At 47.4% G+C, this 14,280-nt stretch overlaps 1 pseudogene; it reads right to left on the bottom strand.

Annotated features, from left to right (window-relative positions):
- The window catches only part of LOC135570691 (protocadherin-17-like), a 78,750-nt pseudogene extending 66,167 nt beyond the window's left edge, over positions 1–12,583 (bottom strand).
- Between the last annotated feature and the right edge of the window lie 1,697 nt (positions 12,584–14,280).

Below are 14,280 nucleotides of genomic sequence, written 5' to 3'. Positions count from 1 at the left end.
AGGGTTGAGTACTGGGTCTTGTAGTGGGTCTTGTAGACTGTGGAGGGTTGAGTTAGTACTGACTGGGTCTTGTAGTACTGGGGAGGGTTGAGTTAGTACTGACTGGGTCTTGTAGTACTGTGGAGGGTTGAGTTAGTACTGACTGGGTCTTGTAGTACTGTGGAGGGTTGAGTTAGTACTGACTGGGTCTTGTAGTACTGTGGAGGGTTGAGTTAGTACTGACTGGGTCTTGTAGTACTGTGGACTGTGGAGGGTTGTAGTACTGTGGAGGGTTGAGTTAGTACTGACTGGGTCTTGTAGTACTGTGGAGGGTTGAGGTAGTACTGACTGGGTCTTGTAGTACTGTGGAGGGTTGAGGTAGTACTGACTGGGTCTTGTAGTACTGTGGAGGGTTGAGTTAGTACTGACTGGGTCTTGTAGTACTGTGGAGGGTTGAGTTACTGGGTGTAGTACTGTGGAGGGTTGAGGTAGTACTGACTGGGTCTTGTAGTACTGTGGAGGGGGTCTTGAGTGTGGAGGGTTGAGGTAGTGACTGGGTCTTGAAGTACTGTGGAGGGTTGAGGTAGTACTGACTGGGTCTTGTAGTACTGTGGAGGGTTGAGTTAGTACTGACTGGGTCTTGTAGTACTGTGGAGGGTTGAGGTAGTACTTGGGTCTTGTAGTACTGTGGAGGGTTGAGTTAGTACTGACTGGGTCTTGTAGTACTGTGGAGGGTTGAGTTAGTACTGACAGGGTCTTGTAGTACTGTGGAGGGTTCAGGTAGTACTGACTGGGTCTTGTAGTACTGTGGAGGGTTGAGTTCGTACTGACTGGGTCTTGTAGTACTGTGGAGGGTTGAGGTAGTACTGACTGGGTCTTGTAGTACTGTGGAGGGTTGAGGTAGTACTGACTGGGTCTTGTAGTACTGTGGAGGGTTGAGTTAGTACTGACTGGGTCTTGTAGTACTGTGGAGGGTTGAGGTAGTACTGACTGGGTCTTGGTGGAGGGTTGAGTTAGTACTGACTGGGTCTTGTAGTACTGTGGAGGGTTGAGTTAGTACTGACTGGGTCTTGTAGTACTGTGGAGGGTTGAGGACTGGGTCTGGTAGTACTGTGGAGGGTTGAGTTAGTACTGACTCGGTCTTGGTGTGGAGGGTTGAGTTAGTACTGACTGGGTCTTGTAGTACTGTGGAGGGTTGAGTTAGTACTGACTGGGTCTTGTAGTACTGTGGAGGGTTGAGGTAGTACTGACTGGGTCTTGTAGTACTGTGGAGGGTTGAGTTCGTACTGACTGGGTCTTGTAGTACTGTGGAGGGTTGAGGTAGTACTGACTGGGTCTTGTAGTACTGTGGAGGGTTGAGGTAGTACTGACTGGGTCTTGTAGTACTGTGGAGGGTTGAGTTAGTACTGACTGGGTCTTGTAGTACTGTGGAGGGTTGAGGTAGTACTGACTGGGTCTTGTAGTACTGTGGAGGGTTGAGTTAGTACTGACTGGGTCTTGTAGTACTGTGGAGGGTTGAGTTAGTACTGACAGGGTCTTGTAGTACTGTGGAGGGTTGAGGTAGTACTGACTGGGTCTTGTAGTACTGTGGAGGGTTGAGTTCGTACTGACTGGGTCTTGTAGTACTGTGGAGGGTTGAGGTAGTACTGACTGGGTCTTGTAGTACTGTGGAGGGTTGAGGTAGTACTGACTGGGTCTTGTAGTACTGTGGAGGGTTGAGTTAGTACTGACTGGGTCTTGTAGTACTGTGGAGGGTTGAGGTAGTACTGACTGGGTCTTGTAGTACTGTGGAGGGTTGAGTTAGTACTGACTGGGTCTTGTAGTACTGTGGAGGGTTGAGTTAGTACTGACTGGGTCTTGTAGTACTGTGGAGGGTTGAGGTAGTACTGACTGGGTCTGGTAGTACTGTGGAGGGTTGAGTTAGTACTGACTCGGTCTTGTAGTACTGTGGAGGGGTGAGGTAGTACTGACTGGGTCTTGTAGTACTGTGGAGGGTTGAGGTAGTACTGACTGGGTCTGGTAGTACTGTGGAGGGGTGAGGTTGTACTGACTGGGTCTTGTAGTACTGTGGAGGGTTGAGGTAGTACTGACTGGGTCTTGTAGTACTGTGGAGGGGTGAGGTAGTACTGACTGGGTCTAGTAGTACTGTGGAGGGTTGAGGTAGTACTGACTGGGTCTTGTAGTACTGTGGAGGGTTGAGGTAGTACTGACTGGGTCTTGTAGTACTGTGGAGGGTTGAGGTAGTACTGACTGGGTCTTGTAGTACTGTGGAGGGTTGAGGTAGTACTGACTGGGTCTTGTAGTACTGTGGAGGGGTGAGGTAGTACTGACTGGGTCTGGTAGTACTGTGGAGGGTTGAGGTAGTACTGACTGGGTCTTGTAGTACTGTGGAGGGGTGAGGTAGTACTGACTGGTTCTTGTATCCTGTAGAGCTGTAGGGGCAGCACGCTCGGTGAAGGGGGATCAGAGAGAAAGAGGCATGGAAGGAGGGAAGGGTGAAAGGAGAGAGGAGGAAGAGAGGGAGAGAGCAACTTAAGATGTCCTTGTGCAGACGTGCGATGGACAGGATATTACTTCCTTATTTCTTTGTGTATTTTATTCCCCAACTCCTCCTCCCTCCCCACCTCCTCCCCACCTCCTCCTCCCTCCCCAACTCCTCCTCCCGCCCCAACTCCTCCTCCCTCCCCAACTCCTCCTCCCTCCCCACCTCCTCCTCCCTCCCCAACTCCTCCTCCCTCCCTCCCCACCTCCTCCTCCCTCCCCACCTCCTCCTCCATCCCCAACTCCTCCTCCCTCCCCACCTCCTCCTCCCTCCCCAACTCCTCCTCCCTCCCCACCTCCTCCTCCCTCCCCAACTCCTCCTCCCTGCCCACCTCCTCCTCCCTCCCCACCTCCTCCCCCTCCCCAACTCCTCCTCCCTCCCCACCTCCTCCTCCCTCCCCAACTCCTCCTCCCTCCCCACCTCCTCCTCCCTCCCCACCTCCTCCCTCCCCACCAGGCTGTAGTGACAGACAGGCAGAGTGGCTCTGGATCAATAGAGGAGGGATTCTGTCTTTGTTTCCTGATGTTTCTACCACACCACTCTGCTCTGCCTAGCTTCAGGTTACTGTCCACACACAGAGAGAGAGAGAGAGAGAGAGAGAGAGAGAGAGAGAGAGAGAGAGAGAGAGAGAGAGAGAGAGAGAGAGAGACAGAGACAGAGACAGAGAGAGAATTTGAAAACCAACCCAATAAACTCCCATATCTACTGGGTGAAATTCCACAGTGTTCCATCACAGCAGCAAGATTTGTGACCTGTTGCCTCAAGAAAAGGTCAACCAGTGAAGAACAAACACCATTGTAAATACAACCTATATTTATGTTTATTTATTTTCCCTTGTGTACTTTAACTATTTGCACATCATTACAACAGTGTATATATATATAATATGACATTTGACATGTTTTATTCTTTTGAAACTTCTGAGTGTAATGTTTACTGTTCATTTTTGTTGTTAATTTCACTTTTGTTTATTATCTACTTCACTTGCTTTGGCAATGTTAAAGAAGTCCTTAAAATTATTTGAGAGAGAGAGAGGAAAAATAAAAACTACCTTTATGTCCTCAGATGAAAGCTGATTCTCTCTCTCTCTCCTCTCTCTCTCCTCTCTCTCCTCCTCTCCTCTCTCTCTCCTCTCTCTCTCTCTCTCTCTCTCTCTCTCTCTCTCTCTCTCTCTCTCTCTCTCTCTCTCTCCTCTCTCTCTCTCTCTCTCTCTCTCTCTCTCTCTCTCTCTCTCCTCTCTCTCTCTCTCTCTCTCTCTCTCTCTCTCTCTCTCTCTCTCTCTCTCTCCTCTCTCTCTCTCTCTCTCTCTCTCTCTCTCTCTCTCTCTCCTCTCTCTCTCTCTCCTCTCTCTCCTCTCTCTCTCTCTCTCTCTCTCTCTCTCTCTCTCTCTCTCCTCTCTCTCTCTCTCTCTCTCTCTCTCTCCTCTCTCTCCTCTCTCTCTCTCTCTCTCTCCTCTCTCTCTCCTCTCTCTCTCTCTCTCTCTCTCTCTCTCTCTCTCTCCTCTCCTCTCTCTCTCTCTCTCTCTCTCTCTCTCTCCTCTCTCTCTCTCTCTCTCTCTCTCTCTCTCATAAATAATTCAATACAACGGCATGTATGACTAATGTAAGGAAGGGACACAACACAACAGTCTGGTACAGGGTCAACTAGTGGGTCTGGTACAGGGTCAACTAGTGGGTCTGGTACAGGGTCAACTAGTGGGTCTGGTAGGGTCAACAGGGGGGGTCAGGGGTCTGGTAGGAGGGTAGGAGGAGGAGGAGAGAGAAGAGCATTTGGCCTGCAGTCTGATATAATACCTCACCTTTACACTAGAGCCTCAGAGGAAGCAGAAACCCCTCCCCTTTAGAAACTCCTCCCCTTTAGAAACCCCTCCCCTTTTAGAGAGCATCAACGGTTTCTGAGTCACCTTTAGACTAGAGCCTTAGAGGAAGCAGAAACCCCTCCTCCTTTAGAAACCCCTCCCCTTTAGAAAGCATCAACGGTTTCTGAGTCACCTGGGTACACTAGAGCCTTAGAGGAAGCAGAAACCCCTCCCTCTTTAGAAACCCCTCCCCTTTAGAAAGCATCAACGGTTTCTGAGTCACCTGTACACTAGAGCCTTAGAGGCAGCAGAAACCCCAGCAGTGAAACCCCTCCCCCTTTAGAAAGCATCAACGGTTTCTGAGTCACCTTTGCAGCTGCCTGACAATTAGAGGCATGTGGGATATCCTGAGAGGGGCTGAAACAGGCAGCCTCTTAGAAACGCCTCGCCAACCATCACAATGATCCCACCTCAGCAGTCCAGCAGAATAGAAATGAACGTTGGTCTGATATACCTAGAAACTCCAGAAATGACCTGAGTCATTGACACCGAACTGAAAATGACCTGAGCCCCCAGCTAGCCATGCTACAGGCTACAGATCCTGCAGCCCCAGCAGCCCATGCAGAACTACAGATACTACTGCTGTGAGCCTGTACAGCTAGCCACATGCTACATGCTACAGAAACTGCTGTGAGCCGCCAGCCCCAGAAACCCCCTGCTAGCCACATGCTACAGACTACAGATACTACCTGTGAGCCCCCAGCTAGCCACATGCTACAGACTACAGATACTACTGCTGTGAGCCCCCAGCTAGCCACATGCTACATGCTACAGATACTACTGCTGTGAGCCGCCAGCTAGCCACATGCTACAGACTGCACAGATAGTCGCTCTGCTGTAAGAGCCGCCAAATGACTTAAATGTAATGTAAATGTACTACAGATACTACTGCTGTGAGCCGCCAGCTAGCCACATGCTACAGACTACAGATACTACTGCTGTGAGCCGCCAGCTAGCCACATGCTACAGACTACAGACACTACTGCTGTGAGCCCCCAGCTAGCCACATGCTACAGACTACAGATACTACTGCTGTAAGCCGCCAGCTAGCCACATGCTACAGACTACAGATACTACTGCTGTGAGCCGCCAGCTAGCCACATGCTACAGACTACAGATACTACTGCTGTGAGCCGCCAGCTAGCCACATGCTACAGACTACAGACACTACTGCTGTGAGCCCCCAGCTAGCCACATGCTACAGACTACAGACACTACTGCTGTGAGCCCCCAGCTAGCCACATGCTACATGCTACAGATACTACTGCTGTGTATTTTTCTGGAAATCTCTGCTCTTCTCTGTTCCCAGTTAAACCCTCTTTGTGAGGACTGAGGGGGTGATTTGGCTTAGCCCCCTCATCCCTCCAGTGTGTCTCTCTCTGTCTGTGGCACTAAGCCTGTTTAAAGACATGTCAGACGAGGTTAAAGTCCTGATTAAGACACTGTAGTAGTACAACAGGTAGAACTATGAGACCCTGCAGATTACACATGGATAAAGACTAAGCTGATGGACTTCCAAGTCTTCTCAGGGAGGGGTTAGTTGACATACAGTGGGTTTATACAGTTACACCCCAATGATATATCAGATAGAACCCAATAATATATCAGTTAGAACCCAATAATTTATCAGTTAGAACCCAATAATATATCAGTTAGAACCCAATAATATATCAGATAGAACCCAATAATATATCAGATAGATCCCAATAATATCAGCTAGAACCAAATAATATTTCCAATAGAACCCAATAATATATAAGTTACAACCCAAAAATATATCAGATAGAACCCAAAAATATTTCCAATAAAACCCAATAATATATCCGATAGAACCCAATAATCTCTGTTAGAACCCAATAATATATCAGTTAGAACCCAATAACATATTAGTTAAAACCTAATTATCTATCAAATAGAACCCAATAATATATCAATTAGAACCCAATAATATATAAATTAGAACCAAACAATATATCAGTTAGAACCCAATAACATAAATTAGAACCCAATAATCTATCAGATAGAACCCAATAATATATTAGTCAGAACCCAATAATCTATCAGTTAGAACCCAATAATCTATCAGATAGAACCCAATAATATATCAGATAGAACCCAATAATATATCAGATAGAACCCAATAATATATCAATTAGAACCCAATAATATATCTATTAGAACCCAATAATGTATCTATTAGAACCCAATAACCTATCAGATAGAACCCTGATAGAACAGTTATTAATATGGAACACTATAGGTAATATCGAACACTATGTGTAATACTGTGTGTCGATGCCATACGTACTGTGTGTCGATGCCATACGTACTGTGTGTCGATGCCATACGTACTGTGTGTCGATGCCATACGTACTGTGTGTCGATGCCATACGTACTGTGTGTCGATGCCATACGTACTGTGTGTCGATGCCATACGTACTGTGTGTCGAGGCCCTACGTACTGCGATTCTCACTATTCTACATGTATTCAAATTTGGAAACTGCGATTTGATGTTCCAAACATATCGCTCACCACTATGTCTGCTCCCGAGGGACAAGAGAGAGGATGAGGAAACAAATGGTCTCCCTCGTTAATAAAAAGAAGATAGAGAACAAGCTATGAAGGAAAAATACTGGAGTTTTTGGTACAAGACACAGCCAACCAGTGCAAAGAAATAACAAGACACAGCCAACCAGTGCAAAGAAATAACATCGCGATATTGTCAAAACAACAAAACAACAAAACAACAAAATCACACCGTCACAGAGAGATGCATTAAAGTGTAATTCTGTAATAAAACGGCCGTGGGATGACGTCTGGTTGAAGAGGTCTGGATTTCAACACATGATACATCTTCCTAAATATTAAACAGAATCGATTTGTCATGATGTCACCGGCTCCACTCTCTCTCTCCCTGTCCCTCTCTCTCTCTCTCTCCCTGTCCCTCTCTCTCTCTCCCTGTCCCTCTCTCTCTCTCTCTCCCTGTCCCTCTCTCTCTCTCCCTGTCCCTCTCTCTCTCTCTCTCCCTGTCCCTCTCTCTCTCTCCCTGTCCCTCTCTCTCTCTCTCTCCCTGTCCCTCTCTCTCTCTCTGTCCCTCTCTCTCTCCCTGTCCCTCTCTCTCTCTCTCTCTCTCCACGGTGTGCAGCATGACCTGCCTGTCGCCATGCACCCCACCTCTCTTTCTCTCTCACTCTGTCCCTCTCTCTTTCCATATCTCCAACTCTCCAACTATCTCTCTCTCCCTCTCTTTCCATATCTCCAACTATCTCTCTCTCTGTGTCTCTCTCTCTCTTTCCAACTCTCCAACTCTCTCTCCCTCTCTTTCTATATCTCCAACTCTCTCTCTCTCTCTCTCTCTCTCTCTCCCTCTCTTTCTATATCTCCAACTCTCTCTCTCTCTCTCTCTCTCTCTCTCTCTCTCTCTCTTTCCATATCTCCAACTCTCCCTCTCTCCTTCCCTCTCTTTTTCCATATTTCCATCTCTATCTCTCTCTCTCTCTTTCCATATCTCCATCTCTCTCTCACTCGTGTTACACTATACCTACACTCCAGTACATCAGTCCATTAAGTAGAGAGGGAAAAGATCTGAAGCAGAGGAGATGGATGAGGGGTAGGAGGAAGGAATATGGTGGATAATCACAATGCTGTCCTGCTTTCTGTCTGTTTGCTGTGTCAGACACATGTAAAGCCAAACACAAATTTCCATTCCAACAAGAAAGGAATTTGAATCTTAACGTGACTTCCCTGGTCACCTAAACAAACAAAGGTTCACATGAATCAATAAAACCCTAGTTGAATGGTTTCTTGTTCCTACCTGTATAATGGACATCCTGCTACTGGGGGTATCTGTGGTGTTAGTCACCGGGCCAGTGAAGGACGTGTGACAGCCGACGCCGTGGCCCTGTCCCTGGGGCACCGACAGGTTGTTGGCCGTGGGCTTGAGGTACATGACCTCCGACCTGGGCGAGCTCAGCGGCAGCCGCGTCTGGTAATCGAAATACATGGGGGAGGTGGCGAGCGACGGGGAGCTCACCACGTTCATGACGTTCATGGCGTCCCGTTCCTCCACCTCGCTCTGAACTAGCATGATGTCATTCTTGTTGATCTTCTTCTTCTTGCCTTTGCCCAGCTGCGGGTGAGAGTACTCCGCGATGCGGCAGTTGTACGTCCTAATCTCCTTGTTCTCCCGTTTGCACTTCACGGCGATGGTTACCATGGCAGCCAGCAGCATCATAGAGATGATGGATAAGGTGACGATGAGAGGGAGCGAGGTGTCCCAGTTGTGATGCTCTTCGTTGATGTGGGGCTCGCCGCCCGGCAGCGGTCCGCTGTAGGCCTTGACGATGAGGCGTGCGGCGGTGGTGAGGGTGGGCTTCCCGTGGTCCATCACCCTGACGATCAGCTCCACCGTGGGGCTGACGTCCTCCCAGAAGGGGTGGGCGGTCCGTACCTCGCCCGTCACCGGGTCCATCTCGAACAGATGCTCCTCGTTACCGTCGGAGATCTCGTAGGTCAACCGCCCGCTCTCGCCGTAATCGTTGTCGACCGCCCTCACCGTGGTGACGACGTAAACCTACGCCGACGTTCCGCGGCACGTGGATCTCCGCCGTGTCGTTCAGGAGCAGCGGGAGAACGATGACGGGGATATTGTCGTTAACGTCTAAGACGCTGACCCTGACCGTGGTGTTGCTCTCCAGGTGAGGAGACCCGGGCATCCTTCGCCAAGACCTTAAAATCAAAGAATTTGATTTGTTCGTAGTTGAATGACCTCACGGCGTAGATCGCCCCGTTGGCCGCGTTCACGTTCACGAAGGTGTTGACGTCTCCTCCGCTCACGTTGGAGTTGAGGATGGAGTAGAACACGGTTCCGTTCTGGCCCAGGTCCGGGTCTAGAGCGAGGACGGAACCCAGATACTCCCGGGGATGTTGTTCTCCGGCACCTGGAGCAGATACACAGCTTTGGTGAAACGCGAACGTTATCGTTCTCGTCTAGAATCTTCACCGTGAACGACTTGGTGGAGTTAAGGGGCGGCGTGCCGTTGTCCTTGGCGACGATGGTGACGTTGTACTCGTCCTGCTGTTCTCTGTCCAGAGGCCTGTCCGTCACCACGGTGTAGAAGTTGTCGTAGTTCTCCTCTAGTTTAAACGGAACGTTCCCAAGACTCTACACTGGAGTTTCCCGTTTCTCCCAGAGTCTTTATCCGTGACTCTGACCAGGGCGATGACCGTGCCTGGTGGGGCTGCTTCACTAATGGCCCCCTGCCTCACAGACACAAACCCTATGGAGGGCCAGTTGTCATTCCTGTCAATCACATTCACAGTTACTTTACAGTGGCCTGGGATGGGGTTAGGGCCTAAATCCTTAGCCTGAACATCTATTTCTATAATAGGGTTCTCCTCGTAGTCAATCTCTCCTTGTATTTTTATGAGTCCCGTTCTAGAATCTATAGAGAAGAGTTCTCTGATTCTATCCGGGGCGTAACCACTGAATGAATAAACCACCTGACCATTGGAACCCTCGTCTGGGTCTGTGGCATTTAAATCTATCAATACTTTCCCAGGTGGGGAGTTTTCTGGGATTTCTACCACATAAGAGGGCTGTTCAAACACAGGGCTGTTATCGTTAGAGTCAATAACTTTCACATTAATCTGCATGGTTCCTGATCTGGGATACTCCCCGCCGTCCGTAGCGGTCAGGATGAGGGTGTGATGGTTACGTTCCTCCCGGTCTAACGGCCGTTGAATAACTAACTCGGGAAATTTAGTTCCGTCCCCGCGGGATTTTACATCCAGAGAAAACAGATTGTAGTCGTCTCGTGTGATCTGGTAGGTTTTTAACCCGTTCTCCCCAGCGTCCGGGTCATGAGCGCTAGTCAGCGGGAAGCGGGTGCCCGGGGCTGCGTTCTCAGAAATGTCAATATCAATCTGATCGGAAGGGAACGTGGGCGAGTTGTCGTTGATGTCGACTATATCCACCTTAATCATGCAGATCTCTTTGTCGTTAGCAAATACCTCCATGGAGAGCTGACATTTGGGGTTCCGCCGACACAGTGTTTCTCTGTCGATGCGCTGCTTGGTATAGAGCAGCCCGCTCTCCGGGTCCACATCGATGAGATGCGGTGCTGAATTCTCCAGAACTCTGAAGTTAGATTTTTTCCCTTGTCCTCCTTGCCCGAGACCGAGTTTAGCATCTTTAGCAATGTTGCCTATAACCGTCCCCGGTCCTTGCTCTTCGTTAACGGAATAATTCAAGTTTTTCAAAGCCAGGGCTTGAGCCCAAAGGAGAAGGAAAAATAAAATGGAAAGATACATCCTTCGGTGAGAGGTTTTTTAATTTCGAGCGGTTTTGTTTTTTACGCCTCCGACTCCGACCTGTTGATTTCTCCGACACAAAATGGGTGATTTCTACCATTCAGGATCAAACACACAGTTCCGTTCATCGTGGAATGTAGAAGTCATTCTAGAGCACCGATTTAAATTCCCTTTTCTCTCTCTCTCTCTCTCTCTCGCTCTCCTTTCCCTTATAGAAAACGCTGGTGCTCGTGGACACCTAATTTAAATTCAGTTGAACGCCTAGGGCTCATCTCAGGAATAATCGTAACCCGGTCTGTCTCCAACCGGATAGAAAGCCGTTATGCCGTTCCCGTGCTCTCTCTCTGTCGCTCTCTTGCCTGAAACACAAAGGGGGGGAATATTATTATATGTTAATAAAGTGTATTTATATATCAATATACTAGACATAATGAACCGCCTTGACTTGATAATTATATCCTTAGCTATGGGTGAATATGCAGTGACTGAGTCCTTCAACATGAAACGAACAACTAATGCGTAAATCATTGCCACAATGGATGGGGATAGCCTGTCAATTAGGTAACCTTGAGAAGCGTCGGGGAGGCGCAGTGCTAATGATACACAATACTGCTTTGTGTTGTTGTCCTTTTGATCGTATGGATATGTCATCTATAAACTACCCGTGTGTTATAGGAAATCTGACACATGCGCTTCAGTAGGATATTCAAATTGGTTATTAGGATGTAGATGACAACGGTCATAAGTATGAATAAATATGTCATTTTTTCCCTGTGACACATTCGGCAGTTTATAACTAAAGAAACAGACAAATGTATAGCCAAATCTAAATCAATAGGTATATAGCCGCCCGATTTGAGTAACCCTTATGAATAGGAACGCGTTAAAATGAGCTTCTTACACGCATTACCAAATTAGCATAATCCGCCTATTTAAAACGATCCAAAGGGAAATCATAACTAGCGAGACACAAAACAAGACTAGAATCAAGCCTCCTATTTATTCCGTTCCAGCTCTTCTGGGCTGGCGAGGCTCGTGGCGTCTCAGAAGCTGTTGCATCAACACCGAGAGACAGGAGAGGTTTGGTAAAAACTCCCGTTATCCGTTTGAAACGCCTTATAGCCTGCCTGGTGAGAATATCAATCCTATAGGAAACACCTGCGCTACGACAGTAGACCAGAGGAGGGGTAAAACACATCCACTTACCGAAAGGTATCAGGTTAAATACAAAATAGAAATAATCCCTGGTTTTGGTTTATGTTAAAACCCAATCCCGTCGCTTGGTCTGTCACCCTACTATTCCTTCTCCGGGTGGTGAGAATGAAGCCAGCAACCAGCTCCGACCGACGCAGACTAGCAGCGCTGCGAGTGGTGCGGGTTCAGCTACCGAAGTAGAAGTGCTCCACAAAAAGTATGACTGTAATGTCAATGAGCTCGTTCCGTTCTCCTCTCCGTTCTCCCGGTGCGGCTGATTAGAATGCAGAGGCTTGCCTTCCCCTCGCGGTGAGTCACCGGATTCTTCGAGGAGAATGTTTCTGAGAGAAGAGCTGTGAAGATTCCAAATGGAAAATAAAGATCCACGGTGGTTATTAGAGACGTGTTTACCGGTCCGGTGAGCTGCACTGATGCCCGTGTTACACGTTCCCGTATAGCGGCACGTCCTTGTCGGTTCTCACTCTCCGTTTTAAAAGACAGACAGCGGTGGGTTCTGGTCAATGTCGCAATAATAACAGTCCTATTCAAAACGTTCCACAGTTGATTGTCATATTGTCTGTAAACGTAGGTAGCCTGTAAATTGTCCTTGTCATAAAAAATTTAAAATGTTTATAAAGAAAACTGACGGTTGGATTATTATGTTACCCGCGTGCGGGTCTGTTCATTCCCGTCGCACCGCTTCTCTCGGACTAAACTCTGCTCAACTCATGGTGCGTTAAACATTCCTACCGATGCAACGCTAACCAATAGATTTGAAGAGGTGGGTACGACTCTCGGCCTATAGGATTTCACCGTGTCCGTAACAAGGGAGGGATTTAAAAACCAGTTGACAGAATACAGATTGGTAGGTGGTCCCTAGGCGCAACCGACACGAACAGAATGGATAGTCCTTCGGTACCTCTGCTTTCCATTTTCAAACATTCAAAAACAGACACGGTTTTGATTTGAACCTATCTACCTAGCAGCTGTTTAGGACTATATTTGGTTGCCTATTTTGAGCTAGACTGATCGTTCCGTTTTTCACCACGTGGTGTTAGTTCATATTTTATAGCCTATTTATGTATTAATTAACATAGACTACCATTTTCCCGAGAACAAGTTTAACTTGTGGGGTGTGTGTGTGTGTGTCTGTGTGTGTGTGTCCTATGATAACATAATAAAGTTGTTAGATCATCTCTTTCAGGACAGATGGTGTTTGATATAATGATTTGATATGTAGGAAATGGAGCTCAGACCTGACTGATTGATTATGGTCGCGTTTATGCTGTGTGTGTGTGTGTGTGTGTTCTCTCACATGCATATATTTATGTTATTCAGAAGAACTAGTTAAAAAAATGAAACTTTTATGTCTGCTTGATCCCCCGGTAATAACCCGACCGCAGATAGAAGTGTGTATGAACCCAGTCCCATTACCCGTGTCAGACATGTGGGTGTCCGTACAGGGCGAGGCAGTAGACTGTTTCTAACAGAGACATACTTCACCTCTCCTCATGAATACCTCAGGTTATTACTGTTGAATTACAGGGAGAGGCAGTAGACTGTTTCTAACAGAGACATACTTCACCTCTCCTCATGAATACCTCAGGTTATTACTGTTGAATTACAGGGAGAGGCAGTAGACTGTTTCTAACAGAGACATACTTCACCTCTCCTCATGAATACCTCAGGTTATTACTGTTGAATTACAGGGAGAGGCAGTAGACTGTTTCTAACGGATCAGAGACATACTTCACCTCTCCTCATGAATACCTCAGGTTATTACTGTTGAATTACAGGGAGAGGCAGTAGACTGTTTCTAACAGAGACATACTTCACCTCTCCTCATGAATACCTCAGGTTATTACTGTTGAATTACAGGGAGAGGCAGCAGACTGTTTCTAACAGAGACATACTTCACCTCTCCTCATGAATACCTCAGGTTATTACTGTTGAATTACAGGGAGAGGCAGTAGACTGTTTCTAACGGAGACATACTTCACCTCTCCTCATGAATACCTCAGGTTATTACTGTTGAATTACAGGGTGAGGCAGTAGACTGTTTCTAACAGAGACATACTTCACCTCTCCTCATGAATACCTCAGGTTATTACTGTTGAATTACAGGGAGAGGCAGTAGACTGTTTCTAACAGAGACATACTTCACCTCTCCTCATGAATACCTCAGGTTATTACTGTTGAATTACAGGGAGAGGCAGTAGGCCCAGACTGTTTCTAACGGATCAGAGACATACTTCACCTCTCCTCATGAATACCTCAGGTTATTACTGTTGAATTACAGGGTGAGGCAGTAGACTGTTTCTAACAGAGACATACTTCACCTCTCCTCATGAATACCTCAGGTTATTACTGTTGAATTATGCCTCCTTCTGCCCA

Source organism: Oncorhynchus nerka, unplaced genomic scaffold (assembly GCF_034236695.1).
Source record: "Oncorhynchus nerka isolate Pitt River unplaced genomic scaffold, Oner_Uvic_2.0 unplaced_scaffold_925, whole genome shotgun sequence".
In the NCBI taxonomy this organism is placed as follows: Eukaryota; Metazoa; Chordata; class Actinopteri; order Salmoniformes; family Salmonidae; genus Oncorhynchus; species Oncorhynchus nerka.
The sequence above is the reverse complement of the archived record's forward strand: the minus strand, read 5'-3'. Positions and strand labels throughout refer to the sequence as shown.